We start from the raw sequence: 17721 nt of genomic DNA on the forward strand, positions 1-17721 counted from the left end.
GAAAAAAATCTGTCTCAGAGCTTTTGACCCCTATTTCCCTCCCATCCCCCCCCCCCCAACACACACACACTTTTTTGAGTGGGATAATACCATGTGGATATTAACCCCTGGAACAGACTGACCAGGGATAGGGGCCTGGAAGTTACTGGCCACATGGGCCTGCCCACCTCTGTTTTGTAATTGTAGTGTCTCAGCATAGTTGTATAGCTGAGACCGGATGTCCAGGGTGCAGCCATAGGCCTGGGCCCTTTTTGCTGTTTCACAGCAATTGCATTTCAGCCTAGCTGTGTGGCTGAACCCCAGTCATATGTTTGGCTGGTAGATTTGGGCCAGGATGAGACCTGACACTTCTTGTTGATTCAGGCCTCAGGGCAGTATAGACCTTCCCAGCTTTTGCTGCCAAGTCCAGGCCCAGTGAAATAGGCCTGGCACTCTTTTTGTCTCTTTTGTAGTTTGTGTCCAAACCAAGCAGTGTGGTTAGGCATTAGTTGTAGTTCAAGCCCAAACCAAAATAGACCTGACCTTTCCTTCAAGTTCTTTTGCTGTTTTCTGCCCAGCAGAGCTGAGATTGGGACTAGGAATTTTGGGAGTAGAGTGGTATGCTGACAAAAACTGCATTTAACCCCTCAATGCCATGATGGAGAAGTGGAGGTTGGCACTCTACCACTTCTCCAGGAGCAACAGAGCCCCTTGCAATTCAGAAGGACCCATGGCCTCAAGAAGCTCCCTGTGGCTCAGTGAAGCAAAGGAACAGCTCCTAGGACTCTCAGGTGTAGCCCCCTCCTCCCCCCCAGCCTATTGCTAAATGGCAAGTATAGGCATGAAGGCCCCCAGAACTACCCTTTGGGGAGCCCCACATTGCAGACTGTCCGGGCATAGTGAAGCCTCCCCAAGAGGGTGCCAGCTATAGACTTTGCTTTGTAGTTAATAGTGTTTTAAAATTATATTTAGTGTTTTCTTTTGGGTTTTTTTGTTTTTATTTTCTGTAATAAATTTGGGCTTTTGTATTTACACTGCTTGTGAGGAGGGGGTTTTGTTTATAGAGGACGCCCCAGCAAATTTAGTCATAGACTCATAGAGTCAATGGACCGGAAGGGACCCATAAGAAAATCATGTCTGATCCCCTGCCATAGGCAAGAGGTTAAAGAGCTAAACTAGCTCAATGAGGTGCTTATCCAGTCTCCTTTTGAACACCTCCAAGAATGTATTCCAGGTTCTAGTTACCCTTATGGAGCAGAAGTTCTTCCTTATGTCCAGCTTAAATTTTCCCTCTATTAGTTTTTGATCATTTGTCCTCATCCTCCCAAGGGGTGCCTTCCTGAAGAGTTGCTCCCCCAGATCTTTGTGTTCCTCCCTGGCATATTTGTAGGTGGCTATCAAGTCAACTTGCAGCTTCCGCTTACCCAGACTGAACAAGCCCAGCTCCTGGAGTGTCTCCTCATAGGCCCTATCCTCCAGGCCATTAATCATGTGGGTGGCCCTTCTCTGCACCCTCTTGAGTGTATCCACATCCTTCTTGAAGTGTGGTGCTCAAAACTGGGCACAGTACTCCAGTTGTGGCCTCACCAGTGCTGAGTAGAGCGGGAGAAACACCTCCTTAGATCTGCTGGCAACACATCGGCTGATGTATGCCAGAGTTTTGTTTGCCCTTCTGGTGACTTTCTTGCACTAATGGCTCATATTTATCTTTTGGTTGATTGTGACCCCCAGGTCCTGTTCAGATGATGTGCCAGCCAGTGGCTACTACCTATCCTATAGTTGCGGTGAAGGTTCTTCCTACCCAGATGAAGGACCTGGCACTTTCCCCTGTTGAACTTCATCTTATTCTGATCAGGCCATAGAAACAGTGTTCCCAGATTTTGGGGAGGGAGGGGGTGCTAAACCATTGATATAATTTATGGGGTACCCCGAAATGTGAATGCCTTTTTTGCTGACAACCAATGCCCAGCAGAAGGGTTACATAGAACCAACATTGTTTGGAAAATGTCGTTATGTCTTTAAGTAAAATCTCAGGTGGCAAAATACTCATTTGGAATGTATTTGCTATGAAACACTTATCATTCCTTAGCTACATCAGGTTTTATTGTTTTCTAAGAAGGGGAAAGAAGCTTTCCCTTTGAACTCTATTAGGTAGTTAGTGTAGGATAGTGTTCAGAAAGATTAAAAAGAAGATACTTCATGCATACTTGAATGCAGAAGTAAGATCAATATTTTCATCTCTGTTTCAGTTTAATATGCAACCTACTGACAATGCATGAATTACAGAAAAAGAATAATGATAGATACACTTCTACTAAAAAATGTATGACTTGTTGAGGAAAAAAAACTTTGTAGTCTCTTTTATTATTTGATTACAGCTGAAAGTTATAACATTACAATTATTGTTGAATGGACAAATATGGGACTCACCGAATTTATGTTTCCTTCACTTCATTCTGCCTTTCCTAAGGTTGCTGCCGTTATTGTTTTTGTGTGGGACTTGTCAAGTTAAATAGCTTGTCCTTTCATCTATTATGTGAGGAACAGCTTACCTTCTAATACACTGGCACCTCCCAAGATTTCTTAAGAAATCAAAATATAAATGACAGTATATGACAGTGACACACTCTTCTGATTTATTTGCAATAAAAACCCAAATATATCTTTTTTTTAGCTTTTACTTTGACACAAACAGGTATTGAACTTGAAATCATTTCTCTGATGGACAGAGATATTTGATATTGACTTCAGACTTTCCTGGAGAATTGAAAGGATGATGAAAAATAAAGAAGAGTTTAAAAAGAATATAATGCCTTGAAATCTTGAAATCTATTTTAAAGGCTCTTTAAGTTAAATCCACTTCTAAGTAATATTTACTAAGTAGTATCACATCTAGTTTTGTACCAGAAAGATAACTTTGCTCCTTACATAGGATTTATCAATTATATCTTTCAAAAATGTCAGGCAGATGAGAGCTTAGTCACATAAAACAGTTCTAAGACCTTGCAGGTCTATGTAGAAATTGATTCTGTACTTTGGAGATATTATATCTTGTGAAATGTTAGGTTACTTACATCTGATAAGAAGTTCTCAGGCAAGCCGCTTTTGAAACACTGCACCTGATTTGTATAGGCTAAAGAATACTTAGTTTAGTTTTCATTTTTATATCTTTTATAGTAAGACAGCTTGTTTTTTAAGTCTTGTCTTCAATTGAGTAATATAAGTAAACAATAAGTAACCACATTCAATCCCTCAAAAGCAGGCTTTCTTCTGCAGTCCCTAACTGGCAATTTACTGCATATTTCAATAGTGCATGATTTTTCACAAATTTCATTAGTATACCATTGATTGCTCATTTTTCAGCTCTCAAAACAATTTAACATAGTCTCTTTCATGCAGAGAATAACATATTCATATTATTTGATTTTTGATGAAACCAAATGACCCTTTAAATTTGCAATAGGGTTCTTTAATTTTGCATGAGTTTCTTTACTGCTGTTCATTTAATTTTCTGTTTCCATTAACCATCTGCAAGCATTTGACTCTATGACAATTATTCAGCTGTGCTACATCATGACTGACATATTTTATAAACGTTTAAAAGAAAGAGAGGGTAAGAAACGAAGGAAAAGCCCAACTAAAGAAAAAGTCACAGTTCAAAATCATGTATTTTCCATACAGCTGAAACATCTGAATAGTAATTATTGGTCCAATTGTAAATCTAGTCTAATTGCATTTTGTCTTCCTTTCTGATAAGCATTTCAGGATGATGATTACTCCTCCTAAATATGCTCACTCCATGACTGTTTTCCCACACTGATGGCCAGGGGGCTCTGCAGATAAAAGACTAGGCAGGAAAAACTCCTCATTTCTACTCCACTAATTCAGCCGTGATTTTTCAAGTGAGAAAGAATCCCAGTCTATTCAAGTGAGAAAAAAAGAATCTTGGTCTGGATCACTATCATTTCCCAGCCTGCCCTCCACACTGGGAGAATTGAGCTAGTGTTCATTAGAAAGTGCTTTAATTAACCAACTTAAGTAAGAGGCCAAGCCAGGGTAATCAGTGCTGATTAACTAGGCTACTTCTTTGCACAAATTAAGCAAGTTGCTTTTTGCCTGTTTTTAAAGGTCTTCATTCAAAGGAGTCTTAATGATTGATTTACTTCTTTGTACTATGAAAATGTTTAAACCCGATAATTTATATTTAATTTTTGAATTTTTACTGTTGGGTTTTGATAGAAATAATATTTGGCATGCCTTTTAAATAGCAGCACATGGCAAGAAAGTTAACAAGTTTACATAAATCTCTGTATTTCAGGGAAGACCAATTAAGTTAGATTTCTTCTGCAATCATAAAGCTACAAGTGGAACCAACTTCTGGCAGAATTTGATAGCTGTTATGTCTTTGTCACTTTAGTCTGGGTTTTTAAAGCTCAATGAATACTTTGACAGAATCACAGAATTCATGCCATCCTGAAGGACATACCTCATTAGACTGTCCAGACCATAAAGGATAATTAAGATAAGGCATTTTAAAAATTAAAGACAAATGCTTTATATATTTCTGGGTAGATCCATGTTTTTGCTTAGCAAAAATGACCACATAAAAGAATGCATTTAAATAAAGACTCATGCCCAAATTTTGCAAGAAAATATGACAACATTCCCTACAGTTCAAAGCAAATTGAGGGACCAAACTTTTTTTTCCCTCAAATACCTGAAGTTCCCTGGTTTAGCCTCTGAAAGGAGTACAAGGAAATCAAGCCTTTGCTGCATTCTTTCATTAGAGGATTTTACACTTTTGAGACAAGGACGTTGAAATTGGAGAATTTTAGTTGTTGTTACTGTTGAGTTTTTGGTTTTGTTTTTTTTTTAGTATCTCAGTTATTTTTTTATAGTGAACAAAGTGAGTAAGATAAAACTCAGAACCAGTTTGAAAATTACCTAAAATAAACACCTCAAAGGTTCAAGAAAATTTACCATTTTCATTTTGCTTTCCTTTGGACTGTTTAGTTCCAGCTAGCATTTGAAACAGTAAGACTAAAACATCAGCAGAAGGGACATTTTGTTTCCTCTCCCTCTCTTGGGTTTCCAGCCAGGGGTAATGAGGGAGGCAGGACACTTGAGAGGACTGGGTCACTGAGGCATTGAGTCTCTGGACCTCTGTTGAATACACTTGAGAGGTATATCTTTGAGATCCATAAGACGTTGGGTTTTTTAGAGACTTGAAAGCTGAAGCACCATGGTACACTTGGTGGCACACTGGTCCCAAGGGCTTTTTCAAGATGAAGATTGATACAGAAGTACTCCTAACCTCCCTCAGAGGATAACACCTGCACATGCAAAACCCAATCACTTTGGCAATGCTTTTTTATGATTTCACCTTGCATAGTAATGCAAAAAGTCAACATATTACTGAAACTGCTGCATTGTGGTTGTGGTTTCCTTTTTCTGAAGTCAATAGCAAAACTCCTGTTGTATTTGAAAGGAGCTGGGATGTCTATAAAGCGAAAAGCAAAAACTACTTCAGAAATGAAAAAAAAAAAAAAAACAAGAAAAAACCAAAACAAAGCACACAATAGATTTGAGCATTTTCAGACTATACTGAATCTGTGCCTCAGTTTTTCATGATTTTTAATCAAGGTCATAAATCCATAGCATCAACAGGAAAGTAAAATGTTTGTGTTTTATTAATCCAGAAACCTTACAAACAGATTCATTTTCATTTCTATGTGCAGAGATGCTATGGAATTTATATAATAATAATAATAATAATAATAATATAGAACTCTGTTTTTAATCCATTCCTTAAGTATATAGCATTAGCCTTATTTTTATTTCCTTATTTTATTTGCAATGATGTTTTGGTATCTTAAATTTTGTTATTTGAAACTATTTATTTTGGTTAGAATGAAAAACTGTGGCAGCACTTATCATACAGTATAAACAGGAAGCAATGTAATGCTGAATGCTATCTCCAAATTGCTGTAATGTTATTGGTTTTACCTTCCCATGCAGAAAAAGTACAATAGTTTCACTCCCCATTAGCATGTATCCTCTGCATAGTATGAATCAAATATGTGCTCTCAGAGCTAAGGTTGAAAGTCAGGTAAGCAGTATATTTGATGTGATATGAATTAATGATGCACTTCATGCAGATAAAAGTAAAAAAAAATGTCTTCTGCTCAGCAGCTCCATTTAGTTGATGCCCATTTACTTATATAGAAAGGCTTTTCCAGAGATCAATATAATATCATGGCAGGATTTTGTGAAAGGAATAGCTTTCGGTTTTCCATAATTACTTGATTATGTCATATTCTTTACCTGAAAGGTTAATCAATATGAAAGATTACAACTTTGATTACTTCACTATGCTTTGTGCAATCTGCTCTTTCTTAGGACATTGAAGGATGTAAAAAGAGCATCAAGGCTACCACTTTCCAGTTGTAAATTACTTTTCTGCACATTTCTTTTCCTTTTTGAATATCGTTTTTAAAGTGTCTGGAAGTCTGGATGTCTTAGGGGAACTGTAGTGTATCAAAAAGTCAGTCAGTGGTTCAAAGAGCCTAACTATGGTTTACAGCTGCCCAAAGGTCCAGTCATGAATCCTTTCTGCAGCCACAGGACCACCATTAACTTTGCCTAGAAGTTTTAGCAATGGAGAACTATGAAAGGATCTCTGCCATTATCTAGTTTCTTAACTTTCATAAACATGCCTAACAAGCCATCTTCAAGTGCAAAACTTTAAACAATAATCATTCATAAAAAAAGAGTAAATCAATCTAGTCTTTGTATTTATACACAGAAGATTTGCAGAAAACTTCCTAGAGATCTAAGAAAATATGAACCTCACCACCCCATCAGTTTCCCTCCAGAGATATTTCCACAAAGCACTAAGTATATTCCACTCCAAGTTACTTCAACACTATTGAGGATCTGGCTTTAATTTATATATAACACATGAGTAATGACAACAGACAACAGAAATTCTGGAGAAAGGCAAGGCAAGGATTCAAGGATATTTTTGTACTGTTTGTGTATTTTGCTAGTTCAGATTTGTTTAAAATGTTCTGGTCTGATAATAGAAATAAATAGTGTTTAGTAATCTTCTGAGCATGGGCACACAAAGAAAATTTGTTGTGGTAGTCATGGGTTTTTTTGGTCATCTGTACATATCTCATAAGTTACCATTACAGTGGGACACCTCAACTCAGTGGCTTGTTTATGCACTGATATTCCATGATGGTTGGAATAGCTTAGGGATTTCATACTTGGAAACATGAAGTAGAATACTGTTACATACTCAACATATCTACACAAGACACTTTACTATGGAGCTGACTACTTAGCTCTGTAGTAAAGTGTCACCATTTACATGAGTGGTGCTATTAAGCTGGAGTAAACTAATTAACTCTGCCACAGGATAGTACTGTCCAACACAGGTACTACCATATGGTGGAGTTATATACTCAACCACAACGCACATGTAGATGGTGATGGGGCTGGCTGGGGCATGAAGGTGCTACGGTGTAGCACATTGAGCTGGGAGGAAGCAGCTTCAGGCTGGCAGGCTGACCTCCTGCCCCCCTTGCCAGCTGAGGTTGCTCTGCCCTGGCTCAATGTGCTGCAGTCCCTGGTGCATGTATAAACACTGTGCATGGGAGCAATAAACTCCAGCATTAGCTGCACCAGAGTTTGTGCAAGAACTCTGTGCACCAGAGTTTATTGTACTGAAACATGAAGTAGAATATTGCACTGAACTAAAATTTACGTGTTGATGCACCCTCTGAGGATGAAGTCTTTCCTTTATTGAATAAAATGGAAATCTTATAGCCTTCAGTCAAGTTTGGATTTTAAAGCAGTGAGTCTCAACCAGGATGCCATGGCACCCTGGGGTGTGTAGAGATCCATTCAAGGATGCCACTGGGTGCCATGCAGTGTTAATAGTGTAAGGTGTATAAACATGATTCATAAAATAAACCCAGAGATTCCAAATAATAATCTATAGTGTTAAAGACATTCTAAACTATTGCGGGCTTTCTGAGTTCTCTGCAACAGAAGAATTGCTCTAGTATTTTTCTGTAGTAAAAACAAAGAGTAAAACTAAGAGCTGACATTTTCTGAGGGGTGCCTTGAGATTATCAAGAAGTGGCTGGAGTCTGAAAAGGTTGAGAACCACTGCTCTAAGGCTTAAGCCTTGCAGCCAGGGAGTTCACCCCAGCTGCACTCAAGATGGCCCTGTGAACACAAATTGCACTATCTGGTGCCATTATCATTTCTTTATTATTTTTTCCTAGATCTCAAATGTTTTATTAGCTCATTACATTGTGGATCTTTGTGACAGCAGGTTCAACTTTAAATTTCAGCTTGTGAGAAGTTCTACATTCACCCTAACTCCCTTACCTCATTCATCATAATCTCTATGTTCTTCTTACTCTCATGAATTCAGCAGTCATTCTTCTTAGGACTTTTTCACCCCTGGATAAATCACTGCTCAGTCTTTTTGGTTAAATTGCCCATGTCTTCAGAGTATTCTAACAAATTCAGAATAAGGCTATCTGCCTCAGTTATCATATTAAATGAAGAACTTACTAGGTATGCATAAGTTTAAAGATCAGTAAAGTATTTTGTAATGAAGATATTTTATATTATTTAATAAGAGGATTTTGTATTAAGTCTACCTCCATACATGTTTTACTAAGCCAGTAAAAGAGCTTGGAAACTGCTCACACTGCATCTTCACACATCTGAAACTAAATTTATAAAGATTTAAGCTTATAGAGCCCTGATGCTGCCTCCCACCCAGGGCTCCTCTGAGGCCTCCACCTACAGGGAGTCTTGGGGTGGGTCAGCGGCACCTGGGCCCCCTTCCTGCAGGGGTTGCCTGGTGGGTCCTCAGCAGCCTGGGGGTAGCAGGATGGCTAGGAGTCCCTTCATTTATCCCACATGTGCCCAGATTGAGGCCCCAGAGGGGCAGATGAAGTAACTCCAGGCAGAGGTTAGCAGGCTGTGTGGAATCAGAGTAATTGAGGATGAGATTGACAGGCACTTCCACTCTTTGCAGGATTACTCAAATGGCAGATAGCAATAAAAGAGGGATCTAACACAGACAGATGGAAAACTGTCACCTCTAGTTCTAGACAATGCACAGTTAGACCCCGCATTGATGGAGCAACTCCTTCAGTGCAGCAGGGGAATGGATTTGGGACCCTGGCATCACTGGGAATGAGTGAAGCAATGGAGAGCATAGCAATGGAGAGTGCAGCAATGGAGGCCACAACCACAATTACCACCAGGCAGGCTGTGAGGAAACAGAGCAACTGGAGGAGAAGATGCTGGGTAATTGTAGTAGGCGACTCCCTTCTGGGAGGAACAGAGGGAGACATCTGCCACCTGGATCCCACAGCACGGGAGTTCTGCTGTCTCCCTGGAGCATGGAGTCCTGTGACATCTGTGATGTCACAGAGAGGATCCCCAGGCTTGTCCAGCCCACAGATTACTACCCCATGCTCCTTATCCATGTGGGAACAAATGAATGGCCTGGAGCAATCCAGACCACATCATGAGTGACTACAAGTTTCTGGGAGCTGGATTTAAAAGATTGGGGACTCAAGCAATTTTTTCTCTCTGTGTTCCCTGTTGCAGGCTATGGTCCAAGGATGCAAGAATGCATCGATAAGGTAAACCGGTGTCTCCGACAGTGATGCCACCAAGAAGGCTTCGGCTTCCACAACCATAGTACCCACTTCAAGGACAGAGGACTCCTGGGGAGAGATGTCACCCACCTCACGTGGAAAGGTAAGTCCCTTTTCTTAGCCAGGATGTCTGATCTCTTAGATAGGGTTTAAATTAAGATCACAGGGGGATGAGAAAATGCTAACTGGAGCCTACCCGGGGACCAATATACAGAAAACTCCATCAACAATTAAACCAAGCAAGCCACTCTAATGGGAGCTGAGAAAACACCTCCCCTTCAATGCAAAAGGCAGCCAGTGACCTCAATAGAAGGACTTAGGTTCCTGCACAACAATGCCAGAAGCATGGGGAACAACCAGGAGGAACTAGTCCTCCTATTTTCTACTGGGCACTACGATCTAGTAGGGATCACAGAGAACTGGTGTGCCTCCTCTCATGATTGGAGCATAACCATAAAGGGCTATGTCCTTCACAGAAGGGATCAGGTAGGGAAGAGAGGTGGGGGTGTTGCTGTCTATGTGAAGGAGCAGTACACCTTCCTACAGGTTGATGTTGGCCCCAGAAAATAATAGCTTGAAACCCTCTGGGTCAAGCTCCAGGGGAGGCACAGCAAGAGAGACCTGACTGTAGGTCACCTAACCAAGGGGAAGAACTTGATTTAGTGTTCACCCATGAACTAACAGAGGCTGCGCGTGCATGGGACATGGTTGTCATGGGTGACTTCAACTACCCAGACATCTCCTGGGAGGAGTGCTCAGCCAGTTTGGATTGATCATGATTCTTCCTGACCAGCACCAGAGAGATTTTTTTGACTCAGGAGGTGCACAGGTCAACTAAAGGCAATGCAGTTCTTGACCTGGCCATTGCCAAAGGGGATGACCTGGTGACCAACTTAAACATACAGGGCAGCCTAGGCAATAGTGACCATGAAATCATTATGTTCACGGTCTGTCACAAGGCTGATAAAACAGATACCAAGCTCAAAGTTTTAGACTTCAAAAATGCAAATTTTAATAAGCTCAGGTCACTAGTAGAGAATGTCCTGAGAGACCAAGGACCACGGATAAAGGAAACATGAGAAAAATGGTCATTCCTTAAGGGTACAATCCTTAAGGCTCAGAGAAAATCCATTCTTTTATGGAGAAATAGTAGCAGAAGGGTCAGAAAACCCTCTTGGCTAAGCAGGGAAGTTGCAGCCCTCCTACAGAAAAAGAAAAAAGTGTACAAACAATGGAAGCTTGGGACAGCCCCTAAGGAAGACTACTTGGCAATGGCCCACACTTGTAGAAAACAGATTAGGCAAGCTAAGCCAAACCAAGATAAAACTAGCTACAAGAATCAAGGACAACAAGAAGTCCTTCTTTAGCTACATAAGGAGTAAAAGGAAAACTAATGGGAGTGTGATGCTGCTGCTCAGTGCCTCAGGATACCTGGTCACTACCACTCAGGAAAAAATGGAACTCCTAAATGACTACTTTGCCTCAGTCTTTCACAGGACCAAGGGGAACAACATGCCAGGTATGGCACAGAATGAGCAGGGCAGGATTGACACCATTTCCACCATTGCCATAGAACTGGTGTACAATCAGTTAAAGAATTTAGACATATACATCAGCAGAACCAAATGAACTCCACCCAAGAGTGCTGCAACAGTTTACTGAAGTAATCACAGAGCCCCTGGCAAAGGTCTTTCAAAAATCATGGGCTTCTGGAGAAATCCCAGAGGACTTGAAGAAGGCCAATGTTGTGCTCATCTCAAGAAGGGGAAGTGTGAAGACCCAGGAAACTACAGGCCGATTAGCTTAACTTCTATTGCAGGGAAAATCCTAGAAATATTCGTCAAAGAAGCTATATGTGACAAACTTGCAGAAGGCATGATACTGAATGACAGCCAGCATGGCTTCATCATGTGCAGGTCTTGTCTGACCAACCTAATTTCTTTCTATGATCAGATGACTCATCACCTGGATGAGAGAAAAGTGGTTGACATCATATACCTCAACTTCCAGAAAGACCTGGCATCCCATGAGGTACTGATCAGAAAACTGGAAGATATCAGGCTCAACTGTGGGACCATCAAGTGGGTGCAAAACTGGTTGTGGGGTAGGACACAGAGAGTCCAAATAAATAGATTGGTGTTGTCTTGGCTAGATGTGGGCAGCGGTGTACCCCAGGGGTTGGTACTTGGCCTAGTGCTATTCAATATCTTCATAACAACTTGGATGAGGGGGTGAAAAGCCCATTGGCCAAGTTTGCAGATAGCAAATAGGCTGCTGATACAAGCATACCTAGACAGGCTGCCATGTTGGGCAGAGTTTAACTAGATGTCGTTCAACATAGAGAAAAGCAAAGTGTTTCATCTCGGGAGGAAGAACCCCCAGCACACGTAGAGGCTGGGCATCGCTGATTTGACCAGCACTACAAATGAAGGGAATCTGGGGATAACAATAAACTCTAGCATGAATATGAGCCTGCAGTGTGACACAGTAGCTGCTAGGGCCAATAAAACTCTGAAATGCATGAATTGATGCATCTCCAGTAAATCCAAACAAGTGATTCTCTTACTTAACATTATGTGGCTGCAGCTGGAGCATTGCACCCAGTTCTGGGCGCTGCATTTCAACAAGGATGTGCTAAAGCTTGAGAGGGTCCAGAGAAGTGTGCCTTGCATGATCAGGGACTTGCATGGTAAGCCATATGAGGAGAGGCTGAGGGATCTTGGACTCTTCAGTGTAAAGAAAGGGGACCTGATTGTGGCTTACTGCTATATCAGAGGCGTACATCAGGGGCTCAGTGAACAACTGTTCATCAGGGCACCCTGGGGAAAACCTAGAAACAATGGCCATAAACTCCTGGAAGATAGTTTCAGACTGAACATTAAGAACAACTTCTTTACAAGTAGGATGCACAGACTATAGAACGAGCTCCCACCAGAGGTGGTACTATCATCTACTCTAGAGGTCTTCGAGAGAAGACTGGATAGTCACCTGGCTGGGGTCGTCTGACCCCAGATGTCTTTCTTGCTCATTTAAGGGGGCTGGACCTGATGATCCTTCGGGATCCCTTCCAGCCCTATGATTCTATGATTCAATAATTTTAAAAATCTAAAAACTAATTGGTCTGTATTAATATTTGCTAAAACACAGCAACCCTTCACCAAGTGTTCAGTATTTCAAAGCCTGTCTATTGGGCAACCGTTACGAAAGTTTTTGCTTATTGATTGGGACATTAATTTCTGTGCAAGTCTGACACAGTGTGTATCACCCAATGCAAAACTATGTACATGTAAATCACATATCGCATATGTAACAACACATTTCATATGCACATTGTTCAATTTTTCATGCAGTTTTAACAATGCAGTCCAACATATAAAACAAATACAACTCTGGTTGTTCACTCAGCATTGTAATAAAGAAAATAACTCTCACAATTTTAAATGAATAACTAGAGAATTTTATTTCTTTATAAAATTTAAATTAAGTGAAAGTGATTCCTGTAAAGACTCTTTGCAATGTTGGTTTTATGGACATTAAATAATTGCATTGGTGATCAGCTTAGCTGTCCTATTAAAGGACTGAAAGGTAGCAGACTTATGGACTTAACACAAGAAGTGCATTCATATATTTTCAAAATAAAAAGTCTTTAATTTCCTGAATACTAAAGTGTTAAAAGCCTTTATGAAGAAACCTCAGTTGGTCAGAGGTTCAGACATTTATTTGATAACTTATCAAAACCTCTTAGACCTGAAGAACAGAGCTGGGAATATCTGAAGGAAAAGTTTTGAATAAAATTTCCCTTGCTCCTATTTCTCTTAGAGATGGAAATACCACCCCTCTTCTCTTCCCCTTTACATGCTATTTTTTATAAATATTTTCACAGGTGTATTTATTTGATGGTTGGAATACTAAAATGAGTGTTTCATACAAGTGAAAACTTGTTTAAACAACACCATCAATAACAAAAACAACAACAACAAAAAAGAATCTGAACACCTTTAGATCTTCAGAAAGATTTCAAAAGATGTGTTTTAGGTGAAAGATTTTTGTGAGATCTTTCATACTTAGGCAAAACTACCTAGATTTATGATATGAAATGGATCAGCAATAGACCAGTATTGGTTATCATGAGTTCTTTTGATTAAATAAGATTATGATAAATCTAGCAATTTCAGGACATTTGTCACATAGGAAAGAAAGGTATTAACAATAACATGACTTCAACAAATGAATCTTATCAAGTTAATGGTTCCACTGGGGAGACCCTACTATTGGCAGAAGCCACAGGTCATTCATCGCAACAACTGTATTCAATAGAGACAAGACAGTTTCCAGTCCTTGGCGCCATCTTTAGGGCACAATGAAAGGTTTATCTGTTGCTACAGCTTTTTCCTTAATAACAGTGATGGATGGATGGAAAGCAGCCATGCGTGTGGTATTAAGGGATTCATTAGAAATCTATGGACAGACAGGGGCACAGTGATCAGTCAACTTCCAAAAACTTGATTTGTATTAGTATCCATAGTTCAACTGAATATATCTGTACTTATGAGCTTGTGCAATACTGTGCATGATAAGATACTCTTGCAATTTTTAGACTGCTTCTTATGTTTTGTTGAGTTGAATATTTAATGGGAACAGCTTCTGTCTCAAACATTTTAGTACTTCCCATTTAGGCTGAGAAAAAAAAAGCACAGATGTATGAGGGAAAACACTGCTTTACCAAAATAGTTATCATCCTTCAAATAAGATTTACATTCAGTTTGGTTGAGTTTGGCTTGCATTTTTATTTGCACTGATCTGGTTTGAACATTTATAATTGCACAGTAAAATAGAGGTGTCATTTAAAATGTTTCCTTCGTCAAATTGTATTTATCTCACTAATTTCCTTAAAAGTTTAATTCATTTCCTATTGAAGTCAGTGGGGTTTCTCATTTCTGCATGATATTATTTTTCAAGTGTGGAGCAAATTCACTGGCAGTGTAAGTAGTTCTTGCTATAATTTATGCCAGATATTAATTTGGCTCTAAATACTCCATACCTTAAATTCTGGGATTTTTCAGTAGATCAAAACAATGTTTGGTAACTGTGAATTAAATAATAACTGGATTTCATGTTAACACAGCTCTGTTTATTTTGTTTATTAATTTTTTGACACTGCTGTAACTTGTTGTATGCTACCTTTCTGTAAACTACCAGTTATCTATGGACACCAATGTGTTTTAGCAAGTAAGATTTGCATTACCCATGTATGAAAATAATCTCACATACACATGCTGGATACAGTTGCTATCAATAAGACCAGCTTCTGTTAATTTTCTATCTTTTAAGCCAAACTTAAGAACTGATCTAGTTGGGGATGGCCCTACTTTGAGCAGGGCATTGGACCAGATGACCTCCCGAGGTCCCTACCAATTCTAATTTTCTATGACTCTATGATTTGTAACATTGTCTTCTTTCAGGAAAAAGATTCAAACATGAGAAACAATTTTAACACCTAACTGAAATATACAGAACCTTTTATAATGGTTGGGGAAAGGGGGGATGACAAAAAGACTAGAAACTTAAAATCTAGATGCTAATGCCAGGATTAAATGAGACATGCCACTTGGAATGATAAAAATTCTAGTATGACTTAAATGTACAAGACTATAACATTTAGGAAAGTTGGCACTGGATATCTGAAGCCTAATTAAACTCATATTTAAATTAATCAGAGAATACATCTTTTAATGTTAATGGATTTGATATGGGGCTACAATGAAATGTATGGCTAACAGTTGAAATTTGGTTCAAAGCTATCAACATAAAGTATATATAATTTGCTTTAGAGTGTTTATTTCATGCCTCATCTGATAGGCCAGTGACAATGTCCGACTAGAAAGCTGAATAAGTGGCAACCAGCTATGCCTCAAAGAGTTTGCACATCCTACAAAGCCATGATGCTCTTCTCTATTTTTCTGAACAAGCAGGATCCATCTCTGTTGTTAATCCACGAGTGAGGATGAAAAGAAGGGGTGATGACCTTTTATGGGTATACCTAGAATAGGGCTTTTAACATCCTCCAATCTGCATAAAATATACACAATATTGGCAACTTATATAACATTGTATTGAAATTAGCAAGCAATCTAAGGAAATATGGGTTGAATGAATGGACAGTAAGGTGGATAGAAAGCTGGTGGGATCACTAGGCTCAAAGGGTAGTGTTCAATGGCTCGAGGTCTAGTTGGTGCTCAGTATCAAGTGGAGTGCCTCAGGGGTCAGTGTTGGGGCTGGTTTTGTTCAATATTTTTGCTAGACCCCAACTCCATGTGGCACCCAATGACTAGGGAGATGACGGTCCAATTGCTCATGGATCCTGGTGCTCATTAGCTGGAGCAAGCAGAGAGCAAACACCAGCACACATTGCTCGCAACAGCTTTATTCAGAATGGAGACAACTTTGGGCGAGCTCCCTCACGAACACACAGCCCATGAAACCAGGGGAGCATCACTGAACCTTGGTTCTTTTCACATTTTATACACCTTGGTTCATACATATTAACATTCACCCTGCCTATGTCCCTCCTTTGGTTCCACCCTTTTCTCCTCCCATCTCAAGCTCCACTTTTGTTTATTGTTTGCTTCCTTAGCATGGTATTGCCTATGCATTTCATTCATTTACATGCCTCTCTGCTAAGAGCGCATGCATAAAACTTTGACCTTCACTCCTTTTGGTCACTTGCAGTTTCTCACTGGTTCTTTCTAGTTGTCTTGCTGACTTCAACATCATTTTCAAGGCTGAACTTCTGCTTTATCTCCTGACGATAGCTGGTGGGCTGCATCCTATTTTTTCCCAATACATCATGCATGTTGCACCCTATCCTTTTGTTAAGAATCCGCTTACTTAAGCATTAGCAAAGTTAGTTGCCTTTAATATATTATCCAGCCTTGTGACTAGTGGCTTTTGCTGAGACACAGGAATAAACCTTCATTCAGCTGCACACCCAGTACTCCCCAAAATTCTTATTGTTACCCTAACAATCTTTATTAACAATCTGGAAGATGGGGATGGAGTATAGCCTCAGCAAGTTTGTGGATGACAACAAGTTGGGGAAAGTAATAAATATGCTGGAAGGTAGGGCTAAGATTCAGAGTGACCTAAACAAAATGGAGGATTGGGCCAACAGAAATCTCATGAGGTTCAAACACAAATACAAAATCCTGCACTTAGAACAGAAGAATTCCATGTACCACTACAGGCTTGAAACTAACTAACTAAGCAGCAGCTGTACAGAAAATGACCTGGAGACTACAACGGACAATAAGCTGAATACGATTTAACAATGCGCCTTTGTTACCAAGAAGGCTAACAGCATACTGGTCTGCATTAGTAGGAGCATTGCCAGCAGATTGAAGGAAGTAATTATTCCTCACTATTCTGCACTGAGGCCACATCTGAAGTACTATGTGCAGTTTTGGGCCCCCTACTACAGAAAGAATGTGAGGAGGGCAACTAAAATAGGGGTTGGGGCATATGACTTCTGAGGAGAGGCTGAGGGAATTGGGCTTATTTAGTCTGCAGAAAAGAAAACTGATGGGGGATTTGATAGTAGCCTTTAATTACTGGAAGGGTGGTTCCAAAGAGGATGGAGCTAGACCAGGGGTCAACAAAATACGGCTCGTGGGCCAGATGCAACCTGAAGTGGGTCTTTGCCTGGCCTGAGGTGCATCCCATTGTCACACCTGGCCCAGACACAGTCCGTCCATGGTGCATCCAACCACCCCCTGGGTATGCAGAGAGGCTGGGGGGGGTCCAAAGCTGAACTGCTTTTGTAGGTAACCCAGGTAGCAGCAGCTTCTTCCGGCTGCCACTACCACTGGCCCCAGCCCTGAGGTACCAGCAGGGACCTGTGCTTCACAGCCCTGACCCCATGCACCCTGGATATGATCTGGGCTCACCTGCCCAGGGTCAGCAGTGCTGGTATGGCATAGAAGCTGTTGCTCAGCATGGGGGGAAAAGTTGCTCCTCCCCTTCCTGCTGCCAGCCATTCCTGCTGCAGTTG

The sequence above is a fragment of the Gavialis gangeticus genome, unplaced genomic scaffold (assembly GCF_001723915.1).
Source record: "Gavialis gangeticus isolate Ggan-Ray unplaced genomic scaffold, GavGan_comp1, whole genome shotgun sequence".
In the NCBI taxonomy this organism is placed as follows: Eukaryota; Metazoa; Chordata; order Crocodylia; family Gavialidae; genus Gavialis; species Gavialis gangeticus.